This window comes from Neovison vison, chromosome 8, assembly GCF_020171115.1.
Source record: "Neovison vison isolate M4711 chromosome 8, ASM_NN_V1, whole genome shotgun sequence".
In the NCBI taxonomy this organism is placed as follows: Eukaryota; Metazoa; Chordata; class Mammalia; order Carnivora; family Mustelidae; genus Neogale; species Neogale vison.
In genome coordinates, this window is record NC_058098.1 from 7,786,973 (window position 1) to 7,801,730 (window position 14,758).

Consider the following 14,758-nt stretch of genomic DNA (forward strand, 5'->3'; position numbering starts at 1 on the left):
GTGGCAAGTGCTTCCCATCCAGAAGCTTACAGTTGGCACACGCATATATCACCATAGATTACATCACCTGGAGCTGCAGCCCTAGAACCAGGGCTGAGGGGTACTAGGGAGCAAGAGCTCATGTCTGGGATGCCTGGGTGGTACAGTTGCTTAAGTGTCCAACTCTCGGTTCTGGCTCAGGTCCTAATCTCAAGGATGTGAGATTGAGCCCTCCGTTGGGCTCTGTGCTCAGTGTGGAGTCTGCTTGGAATCCTTCTGTCCCTGCCCCTCTGCTTTCTCTCTCTCTCTCTCTCCCTCTATCCCTAAAATAAGTCAATAAACCTTAAAAAAGGGGGGGAGCAGGTGCTGAAAAAAAAAAATAGACAAAAGTCCTTATCGTCATGCAGGATACATTCTAGTGATGGGAGACAGACCATAATCAAAACAGAAATGATTTATATAGTATGTCAGAAAGTGTTATTACTGTGTTATTAATAGCTATATGAAAGAACACTTAAGATAACATGAACACAAGACTATGTAACTACCCGTATGAAAACTTCATGAGGAAGAGACAAGGAAAGAAACGGTAAGTATGTTGACTGGAAAATTGAGGGAGAAAACCCCTGTCACCCATCTAGTTGGATTGGCATGTAAGCTAAAAAATTCTACAGACATGTCCTGGTTTAAGATTCTGTCACAAAAAAAAAAAAAAAAAAAAAAAAAAAAAGAAAGAAAGAAAGAAAAGAAAAGAAAAAAAGGATTCTGTCACAGAGCAATGATGGGTCCATTTCATAGCAGTGCGGGCCTGAGTGCCCTCCAAAATCCGCACCCTCCGGGCCAGGCTCCTGGTTCTGAGACTGAAACAGGAAGCCTTGATGGGATTACCCTCCCACGTAGGTTGGCCAGAAGGAGTAAAGGGCAACAAGGAGCCAACCCTAGTATCACGTGGTAATTTGTTCCGGGCCTGCAGGGGGCGCCCAAGGGTCGTGTTAGCGCCGCCGTTCAAGGCCATGTGCGTACTACTTTGCCAAAATAGGTACAGGACTATTATTTTCTTAATTTTTAAAATGTAATCTACTTTTAAAATTTAGAATAAATATATTTTAAAGGACATTTTAAAAAATCTCTGTCTTCAAGGGAAAACCAGTCTCACTCGCTGTAGGAGCAGATCTTCAGTAAATTAAATCTCACCTCTGGGATGGGCCTTGAGAAATTGTTTCAGCTGAGATTCGATCCAAGGGGGAAGGTAATAGGCAAAAAGGAAGCAGGACCAGGTGCCGCACCTGAGAACCTTCCTTACATGTCCGTCTCTGGCCACTTGACTGCTTGACCCTCCTCCCAGAGCAGTGGGGGAGGGGGGGAGTGAAAAGAAACTTCAATATGGAATAACGGTCGTTAATCACAGTTTACTTAAAGAAACAGAAGAAAAGTTTTGGACAGAAAAGAGGAGGAGGAGAAGGGCAGAGATGAAGTTGTGGCCAGCTGACACAGCTCCTCACTTCTAACCAACTGTGGACAGGAGGGAATAGAGACCCCAGGCCCACTACCCCTTTTTACAAAAAGCCAGAAATCTGAATTTTTAAAAAAAAAATCTGAAGTCTCTTGTTGTTGAAATCGTCCCTCAAAACTTCACATATGCCAGACAGATGGAGAGCACAGGCCACCCACTCATTTGTGACCTCCAGTAAACCTCCCCGTGTATACCTATTATAGAACGTTCTTACTACCAAAGTTTTCTCCTAAATGAAAGCATTAAAAAAAAAAATCCCTAGGTTTGCTGAAATCAAAACGTGATACAAATTAGGAACTCTATCTCTGACTGAAAAATTTCATCCCCAAGCTGTCTGATTACTTTCTCCTCTTGTCGCCTCCTTCTCACACGTGCGCCATGGTCCTCGGAATTTCCTCTATGTCCCTTCACGAATAACTCTTTTATTTTTATTTCTACTTATTTGACAGACAGATATCACAAGTAGGCAGAGAGGCAGGCCAGGGGGCGGTGGGAAGGGGGAAGCAGCCTCCCTGCTGAGCAAAGAGCCTGAAGCAGGGCTCTCTCCCAGGACCCTGAGATCATGACCTGAGCTGAAGGCAGAAGCTTAACCCACTGAGCCACCCAGGTCCCACCCCCCCATGAATAACTCTTGAAGTCCAGCGGTGCCTTTAAATCTAGCTCAAGATTTAACCCAACCTCTAAAGACTTCCTTGGTTCTCATTAACTTGTTCCATCTTTAAATTCTGCACTTGCCCTGTAATTTGGTACTTTTTAAAGCCACAACTCTATATGCCTTACCGTCTCTTTCTTGAACTTCTTTTGAATATTCTTCCTGTGCTGGGTAACGTAAAGTAGTGTGAGTTTATATATGGCTCACTGATTTTATAAATGGTTTTGCCCCCCTTTGAAATTCTTCTGTGTCTTCCTGTTACACTTAAGGTATAATTTAGATTTCTTACCAAGGCCTAGCCTCCATCTCTGACATCGTTTCATACCATCCTACCCCTCAATATTCTCCATCTTCTTAGATGTCCATTTGTGAATGATATGTGCTCCTTTCTGCCTCAGGGCCTTTGCACCTGCCTATCTTGCTATTCAAGATGCCCTTCTTCTGTTATTCACCTGGCTAAATTCTGCCCTTTCTCAACACTCAGCCTCTGTGTCCCTCCATCAAGAAATCCTTCTTCAACACATCCACCACCCAGAAAAAGCAGCACCCCCCCATTATAAACCCCTCTAGCACATTTTCTTTTGAAATATGTTTCTGCATCTCTGTAATCACAGCAGCAAGAGGGGGAATAGGAGATTGACAAATACTAATGAATAAAAGTGTGAACGAATGAGTGTGTAATTAGAGATTAATACTGTAATACGTAAAACAATATAGCTGTTGATAAATCCAATCAGCAACAGTACAAGAGTCTGTAGCGTATTTCCGTTCACTGTGTGTGTGTGCGTGTGCGTGTGTGTTGCATACACGCTAGATTAGCACTGTCTCACACCACAATGTGGATTTATGGCCGGAGCAAGCCTTCCCTTCTCCACCAGGTGGCGCCATGACTCCAGGATCCGACGTCTTCTCTTACCTCTTTGCAACCCTTCAGGAACTGTCCACACTCTTGTCTACACTCTGCAAAGAAAGATTAAACAAAATCAAGGAAACCTCTCTTTGGGACAAAATATAATCATCTCTCACGAGTAGGAATTCTTACCTTAATTTTTACCTGGCAAAAAGCAAAGCATTTCCCAGAGCCCTCGATCGTATGTATTGGGTTTAGGCCTTTATAAAACAGACCATTAACTAGCCTGTTGATTTCAAGGGTGTGTGCTTAGAGCAATTCTGACATTGAGAAACGAGTCAGAACTTGCTATAAGTAACAGTCACAACATATCTTCAAATTAAAATATATGTGATTCATTCAACAAGAACCTCATTTACACCCAGCACTGAGCCCGGCAGCCTCGTCACATAGATGCTGCTCTTGAAAGGATCTGTTTCGTGGTGGAATGGGCATCTACTAACTTTTGGATACTTTTCTCTCTATTTAGGGATGTTTCCAGGTCCTGAGTGTCAACCCTCCATCCTGAAAGTCAGAACTTAATTTCCCACCATCCTTGAGGCTCAGATGCAGGCCTGCGGAGGGAGGTGCCAGGAGCTTGGGGGTGGGGGTGGGGTTGGGGGACTGGGCACTCCATCCTGAAGGTGAGAGCAGCCTGGCAGAGGAGGCTCCCTTTTCCTGAAGCAGCAGGAAGAGAGCCCTGGGCCTCAGTGACTCAGACCCAGTGGTGCTGAGATTATAGCAGCGAGCAGTCCGACAAGGTCATCTCAATGTCATCCCTAGCTGTTTGCCTCCACTGTGGATCCCTGGGCACCTCACAAAGGGCCTGTGCACATTTCAACTTCCTTTTTCAAATTCTGCTGTATCTAGCTACAGAGACCTGCTCCTCGACACGAAGAATCCCAAAGAGATGTTTCTTCTAAAGGAAAGTTATTCCTTTGTCCCTGGAAGTTCAGCCGAGGTGATCAGGAGATGGAAATTCAGAATGGCGCCGCATCCCTTGGGCTGCCGTGAGGAAGAAAATCCTCTTGCTACTTTGCCAGCACACATGCCAATGCCAACGGTGGACGCTGAGCTGATTTTCAGTGCTCTTTTTGTTTTATAAATCACATATTCAAGAAACCCGTAGGTTGCATTTGTGTCAGATTGACACAGGCCTTCATGAAGAGATGTCAGCGGAAGCCAACACATCCCCGAACCAGCGTAACCACGGCCACAGGCCACAGAATCCTCGTGAGCTGGGAGGGCTCCCACGTGCAAATGGGAAACTGGGTCCAGGGAGAGAGAAGGGGCCACTGCCTGGTTCTTGGAGAGCCAAGTAACCTGGCTTGTTTTTTGATGAGGAACAAAGGACAAGATTAAAGAGGTCATGGGACTCAGTGTTGTCAATCATTAATGCTTTGGTGGTCCCCAAGCAAAATCCTTGGCAGGTGCTGAGGCCAAAGAGGGCAAGAAGCAGTCACTGGCCGCACGCAGTCACTACCACCAGAAGAGAAAGGGATGCTAAGAACTGTGGAGAAGGCAGTTCCATGAAACAAATAAACATTTTTACTGTTTAAGAATGATTCTACTTCTGCCCACCCATTCTGAGAAAATAGGTCTAAAAACTGTAACCAGACTATTTATACAAGAGTGCTTAGGAAACCTCTGTTTATAAAAATGAAGCATCCTAACTACTCTGAACGGTTTGGCAAAAGAGACCAGTTTAAGTGGCCCATAGGGTCCTCCCCTTCATAAGCACTTGTCCCAATTCCCTTTCTGAAAAGTAGCAGCAGAGGGAAACGCGGCAAAACAGATCAGATGCAAAATTACAATTCCAGTTTTGTTTCTAAAAATCGTATGTATATAGATATACATAGATACACTTAGAAACATATCAGAATGAAATATATAAAGATGTCAACATGTAACAGTGATTTTGTAGATATCACGAATTGATTGTAAGATTTACCATCTTTATAATTTTCTGTATTGCTTAAAAATTGTGAAATGAATATGGATTAATTTGTATTCAGGAATAAAGTAATATTAAGGTAATTGATATGTAATAATGCAAGATATACTGAAACCTGATGCAGGCTGTAAAGTAAACACATTGTGATTCTAGCTAGAATCTAAAAATCTAGAGGTAGATAGAATATATAGGAGGAAATTTATAGAACTATTCTTAGCAGTTGTCACATGAAATCCAATTATTTTATCTTGTTTACACTTTCTTAAATTTCTTTTAATGACTATATGCCACTTTAATAATGGTAGGGATGGAGCATCTGGGTGGCTCAGTTGGTTAAGCGACTGCCTTTGACTCAGGTCATGATCCTGGAGTCCCAAGATCGAGTCCCACATCAGGCTCCCTGCTCAGCAGGGAGTCTGCTTCTCCCTCTGACCCTCCACTTCTCACGCTCCCTCTCTCTCTCTTTCAAATAAATAAAATCTTTAAAAAAATAATGGTTGGGACACTTTTTCAAGACATGACTACGTTATTAACTTTCTCAATAAAGAAGGCAAGATAATTTTCACATTCCACTAATCACAGGAGCTCAATCATCAGAAGAAAGGATTTGAATCTAAATTTTTTTTTATTTTCTTACTTATTTGAAATACAGAGATCACAAGTAGGCAGAGAGGCAGGCAGAAAGAGAGAGGAGGAAGCAGGCTCTCTGCTGAGCAGAGAGAGCCTGATGCGGGGCCCGATCCCAGGACCCTGAGATCATCATGACCTGAGCCGAAGGCAGAGGCTTTAACCCACTGAGCCACCCAGGCGCCCCAAGGATTTGAATCTAAATAGGTCCTCTACACGATTGTCCTAAGTTTCTGAGAAGGAACAGGAGGCTCCTGAGATATTAAATCATTAACAACAATTTTTAAAAATTCCTGGAAATTCAATATTTAACGTAATGTGCACAAATCTTAAAAAGCATGTTTGCTCTAAGATGTAGCATTCGCAGGCACCTGGGTGGCTCAGTCAGTTAAGTGGCTGCCTTCAGCTCAAGTCATGATCCCAGGGGCCTGAGACAGGGTCCCACTTCGGGCTCCTTGCTCAGCAGTCTCCCTGAGTAAGAAGCCCACTTCTCCCTCTGCCTGCTGCTCTCCTGCTTGTTCTCACTCTCTCTCTTTGACAAATAAAGAAATAAAATCTAAAAAAAAAAAAAAAGGTAGCATTCATTTATGATCTATAAATATATTTGTTATAAGAAATTATTTTGCTGGTTCGAGCTTACTTAAATATACGTTTTTATAATGAACCCAGTATTAAATATGTATATGTATAAAGATGACCTTTGATTGTCTGCCCAAGAGGAATGAACCCTTCTAAATATACGGCATTTGCTTCTTCACATCCAATTCTCCTTCTGGCAATAACCCTGCTTTTCGTTTGGAGATCTTTCTCTTACTCCCTCTGATGCTCAATATTAAGTGAGACTTGCAGAGACATTTGGCCAAACATTGTTTTGCGTGTGTCAGTGAAAGTGTTTCTGGATGAGATTAATATTTGAATCGTAGACTGTGTAAAGCCCTTCCTAATGGGGGTGAGCGTCGTTCAGTCAATCAAAGATGTGAAAAGAACAAAAATGGAGACTCCGAGCGAACTCTTCCTGCCTGCTGAGCTGAGCTGAGCTGAGCTGAGCTGAGCTGAGGCACTGTTTTTTTCCAGGTTCCAGACTCGAACCGACACATCAATTCTGCATTTCCGGCTTGCCAACTGCAGATCTTGGGATTTTACCCCTGTAATCCTGGAGGCCACGTTTTTATGATATTTGTCCATCAATCATCTATCCAATGACCTATTCATCCACATTCTATTGGTTCTGTTTCTCTGGAGAACACAGACTAATACACTCCCAACTCGTCTGTGTGGTCCGGATGGACTCGAACACTCTCCAGGAAGGGGAGCAGAAGAACAGGCTTCAGCCAATCAGCACACTGTGGCCACATGACTGTTCGGGAATCTGCCCATGATCAGAGCCAGGGTTTCTGATTAGCATGGGCACCACAGATCTCTCTTCCAGCTAGCTGTAAAACTGTAGGGATGAAAGTTCTAGAACAGAGGCCAGCATTTTGCACGTAAAAGAGTGAGCTCATTTGAAAATGGAGCCAACACAGAAGTGAAACTGAAGAGTGGAGAGAAATGAGGGCCTGAATTTTAAAATGTGGCCCTGGACCCACAGAGCTAAGCAAGCTCCCGTTCTGAACTTTGCAATGACTTGAGTCAATTCTGTATTTGCTGATGGGGTTTTGGCTTCATTTCCTGTGATTTATAATCAGAAGAGTGTGCCCTGCTATGTTCCGGCCACAGCAATGTCATGGCAGAGCCTGATACAAAGCCTTAGTACAGGGAGTCGATATCGGGAGGTGACCCTGGGGAACCAGAGCAGGGAGCCGGGGAGGAGGGTTGGTGCCAGGAAAAGTGGAAAAGGGGAGGCAGGAAGCTGTTCCCAGGGCCCTTTACTGAGCTACATACCCTGTGGGCAACTGGATTAGTCCTTCCTGGGGACTCTTCGGACACTGTGTACCCCGTATCACAGGACTGTTCTCATCACGAAGACTGCCCCATCCGCCCATCCAAGGTTGGTCAAGGGTTGCCCTGGGCTGTTAACTTCTTTGTACTTCCAGGTTTGTTCTTGTCCAAGAATGGCTGCGGAAGCTACTAGAGGCCGGCAGCAAAACCCCAAGAGGTGAGGCAGAGCTGACTAAGGTGCACCTTTGCACAGCTGTTTGTCAGGCCAGTGGCCAGGGCAGAAAGATAGGTCCAGGGAGGGTAGATGACAAGGCACTAAAGGTACCCAACACCATTAAGTATCAGTTATCAGCACAACAGATATGCCTTCTAAGACTAGGCTTCACCATGGGTTTATGAACTTGGGAAAGAAAAAAAAAAAAAAACCAGGGCTGAATCCTGTGTAACCCAAGCAGGACTCAAACGCTGACATCTCCTGTCACTCTTTCTTAAGACTAAATAATCCCCCTTGGGAATTCCCTGACGCAAAGTCTTAGGAAATCATTCTGTTGCAGAACAGAGTCAGACCGATTGTGTGTAGGCAGAGGCGGGCTTTCCCCTGCCGCGAAGGAAGGGCCCTGCTCTCATTCATCCCTGGAAGCGATCCGTCTGGATCTGAAAGATGAGAACTGGGGAGGTGAATTTCAGATCAGGTGAAGAAAAAAATTCTTTTTTCACCTCGCTCCAGAATTTAAGGAGGTAAGGGGGAGAGGGACCTGCCTCGTTCACTCACACATTCCCGCAGCATGTTACACACTGAATGTGACCAGGACCAACCTTATTAACAATTTCATTTTGGCAACAGCAGAGCATTATACCAAGTGTTGGGAATCTTCAGACCAAGGGGCCCTAACCGTCATCGAGTCAATGACCTTCCGTCATTGAGCTCAGGTTCAGGCATACATCAGCAAGCAAGACCCACCCAGAGTCTGTCCTCATGAAGAGTCTAGGCTGGGATTCATGCTGTTCCCTCTAGCAGTCTTCTTTTCCAGGTATCTTTCACAGCATGAGCACTTGCTAGAGTGAGGTTGATTCTTTATTAAATAATTTTTCATGCCACCTCTTCCTTAAATCTCTGGAATTTAACCAAAGAATCAAGGATACATTCCAGTGCAGAGTGGGGAGGTCCGGCTATGTTGGGGGACATCGGGTGTGTCTCCAGAAAGCACATGTGTCCCAAAGGGCAGCTTCCTAAAAAATTGCCAAGTATAACTTTAATTATTGGCCACAGTTGGTTTATAATCTGAATTAAACCCTAAATGCTGAATAATCTAGGATACTCCCTTCCCCCCTCCACCGGAATTCCCACTCTGCCACACGGGAAGCTCCTACACTCCCTACCCTCTTATAGCTGATGCCTTAACATAGCTACCTGGTTTGCACGATGTTTGAAGATTTTTTGAGGCCAAGACTGCTGAAATGCACGGTACTCACTTGGGAATATTTACCGTCTCCCCCACTATGTTTTCAGAGAACCTCTCTGCAAGCCTCCGAAGCTTTTGCCAAACACCAACATCTGCAGAGCCAGCACCAACCCCCACTAGTCCTTCTAAGTTGGGGAGTGAGAGCAGGCGCCACACATGAGAAGAGTGAAGGGGGCACAGGTGAAATCAGGGCACACTCAGGTGTTCACGGCCCAGGTGTTCCTCGCAGGGGACTTCCTGTACTTATCGCGCCGTGGGATAACGCTGTTTGCCTTACAGGAACGTGTATTTCTTATCACTGTGTTATATGAATTACTCGTATCGTATTCTTTCCTGTAGGCACTTTCACTTTAGCTTGTGCTGGAACGGGTTCCGTAAATTAATGACTAAAATTGTAGGAATCCTGTGAAGATCTTAATTCTGAAGGAGGCATCCCCATCGGCAGGAAATGCTACGGGGCAGTTTTGTTTCAAATATAAGAAAAGAAAAAAAAAATGGAATCCTCGGGTATATTTCATTTTAAAAATTCCTAATTCATGCTTTATGATGTTTTGTGTTCAATTTGACCATAGTGAAGACAGTCCCTGGTAAGTAATAGATATCATTTTAATTTCAAAAGTGATCCCTTTTTTGTATGTACATTAAACTTCCATAAATGTTTTCTTTTTAAAACAATTCTATTGTTTCCCCCACCCCTGGGTTTTATGATTGCATGTGATTTTTCTCTCCTTATTTTAAAATTTGTTACATTTCCTAAGTGCCAGGGATGAGCTGCTAAAGCCTTAATTCTTTCTCTCAATCCAACTTTTGTCCAAAATCGGAAATCACCTAATCAACGTTCGAGAACACAAACATCATCCACTTGGGGCTCCTGGCCAACTGCTTTTCAGACCGGGAAGGAGATGCGTACCTGGCCCTACACACCGAGATAACATTGTCCTCCTGAGCAAAACAAGTCAGTTTCAAAAGTTTCCAAGTTACCTAGGACAAAACAAGGAAGTTTAGCTGAGATCATTTAAAAAAACAAAAAATGCTTACTCATTATAAACTCACCTCCACTTAATTATTTCCTCTGTCTTGGTTCCCTAAGAAGTTTGGAGTTTTTTCAGAGGAGTTGAAATCTGAGGCATCGTGGGGTCACATCTGCCAAATGCAATATTCTGACCGAGCGCCAGGGTTAGGGTGACTTCCGTCAACAATCTTGGGTCTCAAATTCAGGTGCCTGAGAGGGACACCAAAACGTGTGATTCACCCAGCCATTTGAGAAATAAAAATGTCTAAGCATTTGGAGTATTAAGAATTTGAAACAGGAGCACCTGGGTGGCAGAGTCGGTTAAGCATCTGACTCTTGGTTTCAGCTCAGGTCTTGAGATCCGGCTCTGTGCTCAGCATGGACTCAGCTGAAGACTCTCTCTCTTCCCCTCCCTCTGCACTGCCCTCACCCAAAGTTAAGCAAATAAATATATATTTATTTTTTAATATGGAATGCTTCACGAATTTGCGTGTCATCCTTGTGCAGGGGCCACGCTAATCTTCTCTGTATCGTTCCAATTTTAGTATATGGGCTGCTGAAGCGAGCACAAGTAAATAAATCTTAAAAAAAAAAAATTGAAAGCAAGAATGCTAATCAGATATTTTGCTGGTACTCAGGTGATAGCTGCTACACATCCACTCTGGGTCTCAGGTCCCAAAGTGCTGGTGCTGATCATTCCTTAGTGGTGGGTTTCTATTCTGGAATCCCACATCGGAACCTTGGTCATCCAGCCACACTTTTGCAGAAAAATCCCTTTACCAATTAGGCTGGCCAGCACCAGTTTCTGTTGCTTACAACCAAAAGAATCTAAGCCCTACCAAACCCAGAAGTTCTGTCTCCACCAGGCCCCAGGAAAGGGCTGCACATGGGAGCTGTTGGACCATCAGGACCCTCACTCCACTTCTCCTCTGGGCTCAGCGGCTCCAGTCTTCTTTATCTCCGAGAATCTTCTTCCTGCGCTGCTTCCGTTACGGGGGGCGTGGGGAGTAGGAGTTGAGCTCCCCATGACTCCTGATCGGGAGACCACACTAGCAAGTGGGCTATTTCCCAAATCCCAAATCAATGCCTCGGAGGGAGATCCAAGTGGCTCATTTGAATCAATTCGTCCACCCGTCTTGGCTAATGTAGGGCCAGAATCCAATGTCACGTGCCGTCGGTGGCTGCCAAGGGCTCAGGCCAGTGGCGTAGGGAGAGGGGCCGTGTCTCACTCAGTCACATGGGCTTCCTCGAGGCGTGGTTCTGGGCAGCTCTGCATAGGGGTTTGTGATCACGGCCTGGTACCCAGCACGAACCTCTCTGTGTATTTCGTGAGATTATTTGTCAGCAGAGACGGTGATGTTCCAAATGTTGTAGAAGATAGTTCCTTGAAAGTTCCTTAGTGATAAACTAGTAGGGGATAGTCCCTTTAAGAAAGATCCTAGTTGATTCTACCTGACCAAAAAAAAGAAAAAAATTAAAAAATAAAAAAATTGGTCTATTTATGTCTCCTGGGCAATAGGCATCAAGGTTGCCGAGGGACATAGAACAACACTATACTTGGCAATAGCAGGGAGAATTGCTTGATTGTGATATGAATAGTTCTCAATCATTTGAATTTCACATCTCAGTACATTTAAAAAAAAAATATGGACGGGGGAGCAGTATCGTCAGAGAGGTGCCAACCTTTTATTTTGCTGAGGAAAGACATTAAACCAAGGAAGCTTAAATCTAAAACCAACAACATAAAAACAAAGACTTTACTGTCGAGTAAAAGGCTGGAATAGAATTAAAAAAAACTTTCTCCATATAAAGTTGCTCCTCTAAACTTGTTCTAACTTTATAAAATCCCTAGCCACTGAAGGAGCAGACCAACCAGCAACCCTGCCCAGTGAACTTGAATTTAGAATCCACTCCATGACACAGTCTGCCTTACCAGAGAGTGAAGTTTAAAATGAGGGGGGGTCAAAGACAATACCACTTCCATTAGAATTCTTCCCTCCTACAACCATGGTTTTCAACAGAAGTGAGGGCATGTTCACCCATCTGACTGTGGCGTCCTTCTGGGACATGAAGTGCCAGCTGGAAGCAAAACAGAGCCTTATACTACCTGCTGGCTATGGGCCAGGCACTCTGCTAAGTATACACACACATTTGATACTATTTGATACATTTAATACATTTGACACATGCATACAATCACACACACATTTGGTAATATTCTCCTTTTCACTGATGAAGAAGCCAAAGCTGGGAAACATAATATCACTTGCCCATAGACACACAGTCTGATCAGTTCTGGAGCTCAGATTTGAAGAAAACAGCATCTGCTTCCCAAGGCCACTTTTCAACATGACTTTTCTCCTTAAAGATTCAAACGAGGATTTTTGACAACCAAGACACACACACACATGTTTTCATTTTAGAAAAAAGATATTTATGAAATAACTCATTTTATTTTGGACTCCAGACTTGAGACTGTAGAAAATGTTAATAGCTCGGTTGCCTGAGTCATGGTGGTCATCTTGTTGAATAACAAAATATCTGAGTGTGTACTTAAGCTTTAGAAAAGAAAACACATGAGGAGCTTTATTTGTGACTGAATGGTTTTGAAATCAAGTCACAAGCTCAGGCAGGAGGATCAAATACTTCTTTATGTTGGTGAGATGAACTGATTGTAAGTGATATGTAAGCAAAAGTGTATAGGTTTACCCCCAGGATGTTGTTAATGGTGAAACCCTATGGACTCATTGATCACCTGTCTTCAGAGCAGGGCAAGGGAGCCTTCTCATTGCATTCTATTAAATGGTTGTTTATCTCAAGGATAAAAAATAATTTCCCTCCATCCCTCTGTCTCTAGGTACATTTCAACAGCTGTATTTAATTCCTGTATATTCACTTGCAGCCTTGACCTTGTGTAGGTGGAATTGTCATGGAGTTCTGTGAGTATGGACTCTTCTATCCCTGAAAATACACCTTGAACTTCTACAAAGATCTCCAATTCCTTGATCAGGATTTTCACAGTTAGACAAAGGGCTTCATTTGAGGATATCTCAGTGAAAGAAACAAATTTAGACCTAGAGCCATGCCCAATATCAGATTCTTTTCTGAAAGCTGGTTTTGATAAAACAAAAGGTTCATTCCCCTGGGAGGGTCCCTTCCAAGTGCGCATTGGATGTGATGGGAACACATAAGGAGCTAACCTGGCATTTACTACCCATCAGACATTATTCTAAGCGCTTGACCTGAATTAAGTCGTTAGATCATGTTAATATCATTAGGAGGCAGGTAGTATCATAATCCATATTTTATAGATTAAGAAACTGAGACACAGCTGCTCAGTGATTTGTCCAAGGCTGCATAGCCAGGAAGTAGGAGAGCTGGATTTAAACTCCATTGGTCTGACTTAAATTAGTCTCTTTTAACCACTGGGTCAATGAGGCCATTGAGATGGGATGGGGGAAGGGCTGGGTGGCCACAAGAACACCACAGAGAGTACTGGGTCCCAGAAAGGACTCCAGACTGCCAGCCATACTGAGGATATCCCACTAGCGCTGTTCATATTTATTAAGATGTGAAAAGAAAATGGACAGTTCCCATATTGATTCAAAACGAAAAATGTCAACATTCAGAGAATCTTCATGAAAAGTCTATTGTCCTGGGTTGCAAGTCCCAGGGCTGCTGCTCAGGATCCTTGCAAGGTTGAAGAGGACACCCTGAAACGCTGGAGGGGAATATGGACTCTTTTCTCTATGGTCTGGTCACCACGGTCCAGATTTCTTGTTTTGGAATCAAAGATGCACCCCCCCCCTTTGGTTAAACTAAGCAGAAAAGGAACTTGTTGACAGATATCGTGGAGTCCAGGAAATTGATAGCAAAACTAGACGACTAGACCTGAAAAAGCAGGCAGACCTCAAGGGGGATGAAGCCATCAAACTGTGGCCAGAATTTTACCAAAAGGAAAGTCTGGTTAGTTAATAGTCACTGATGTGCTATAAGGACCCTGGCAAGGCACACAGAAGTCCCTCCCCATCACCACCCAAGCAAATCTACAATCCACAGCCTCCTCGAGGAAACCCCCACTGGAAGCATCTGATTGGCTCAGGTTAGTCACATGCTCTCTAGTTAGGGTCAGCTGGGAAAGGTTTTTGTTTTTTTTTCTTTTAACTCCGGTATAATTAATGTACAGTGTTACATTAGTTCCAGGAGCACAATATAGTAATTCAGTAACGCTAGACATTACTCAGTGCTCATCAGGATAAGCGTATTCTTAATCCCCCTCAACTGTCTCCCCCTTCCCCTCACCCACCTCCCCCCCAGCAGCCATCGGTTTCCTCTCTATAGTCTGTTCTTCTGTTGGTCTCTTTTTCCCTCTCTGTTCCTTTGTTTTGTTTCTTAAATTCCACATGTGAGTGAAATCATATGGTGTTTGTCTTTCTCTGACTGACTTATTTCATTCAGCACAATACCCTCTAGTTCCATCCCTATTGCTGCAAATGGCAAGACCTCATCCTTCATTCTGGCTGAATAATATTCCGCGCACTGTATAGACCAGCTTGTCTCTTGCCCTTCATCTACGGTGGACACCTGGGTTGTTTCCGTATCTTGGCTACTGTAAATAATGCTACAATAAACATAAGGGTGTGTGTCTCTTTCTGAATTAGTGTTTTCCCTTTCTTTGGGTAAATACTCAGGAGTGGAATTACTGAGTCATATGGTATTTTTTATCTTTTATTTTTTGGGGACCCTCCATACCATTTTCCACAGTGGCTGCACCAGTTTGGAAGCAAGGGG

General features: G+C 43.8%; 1 non-coding gene across 1 annotated transcript; it reads right to left on the reverse strand.

The window, feature by feature from the left end:
- Positions 1 to 10,429: 10,429 nt before the first annotated feature.
- Positions 10,430 to 10,536, reverse strand: LOC122916617. Its single transcript, XR_006386246.1, has one exon. It is a non-coding gene; the product is annotated as a U6 spliceosomal RNA (small nuclear RNA).
- Positions 10,537 to 14,758: the final 4,222 nt, after the last annotated feature.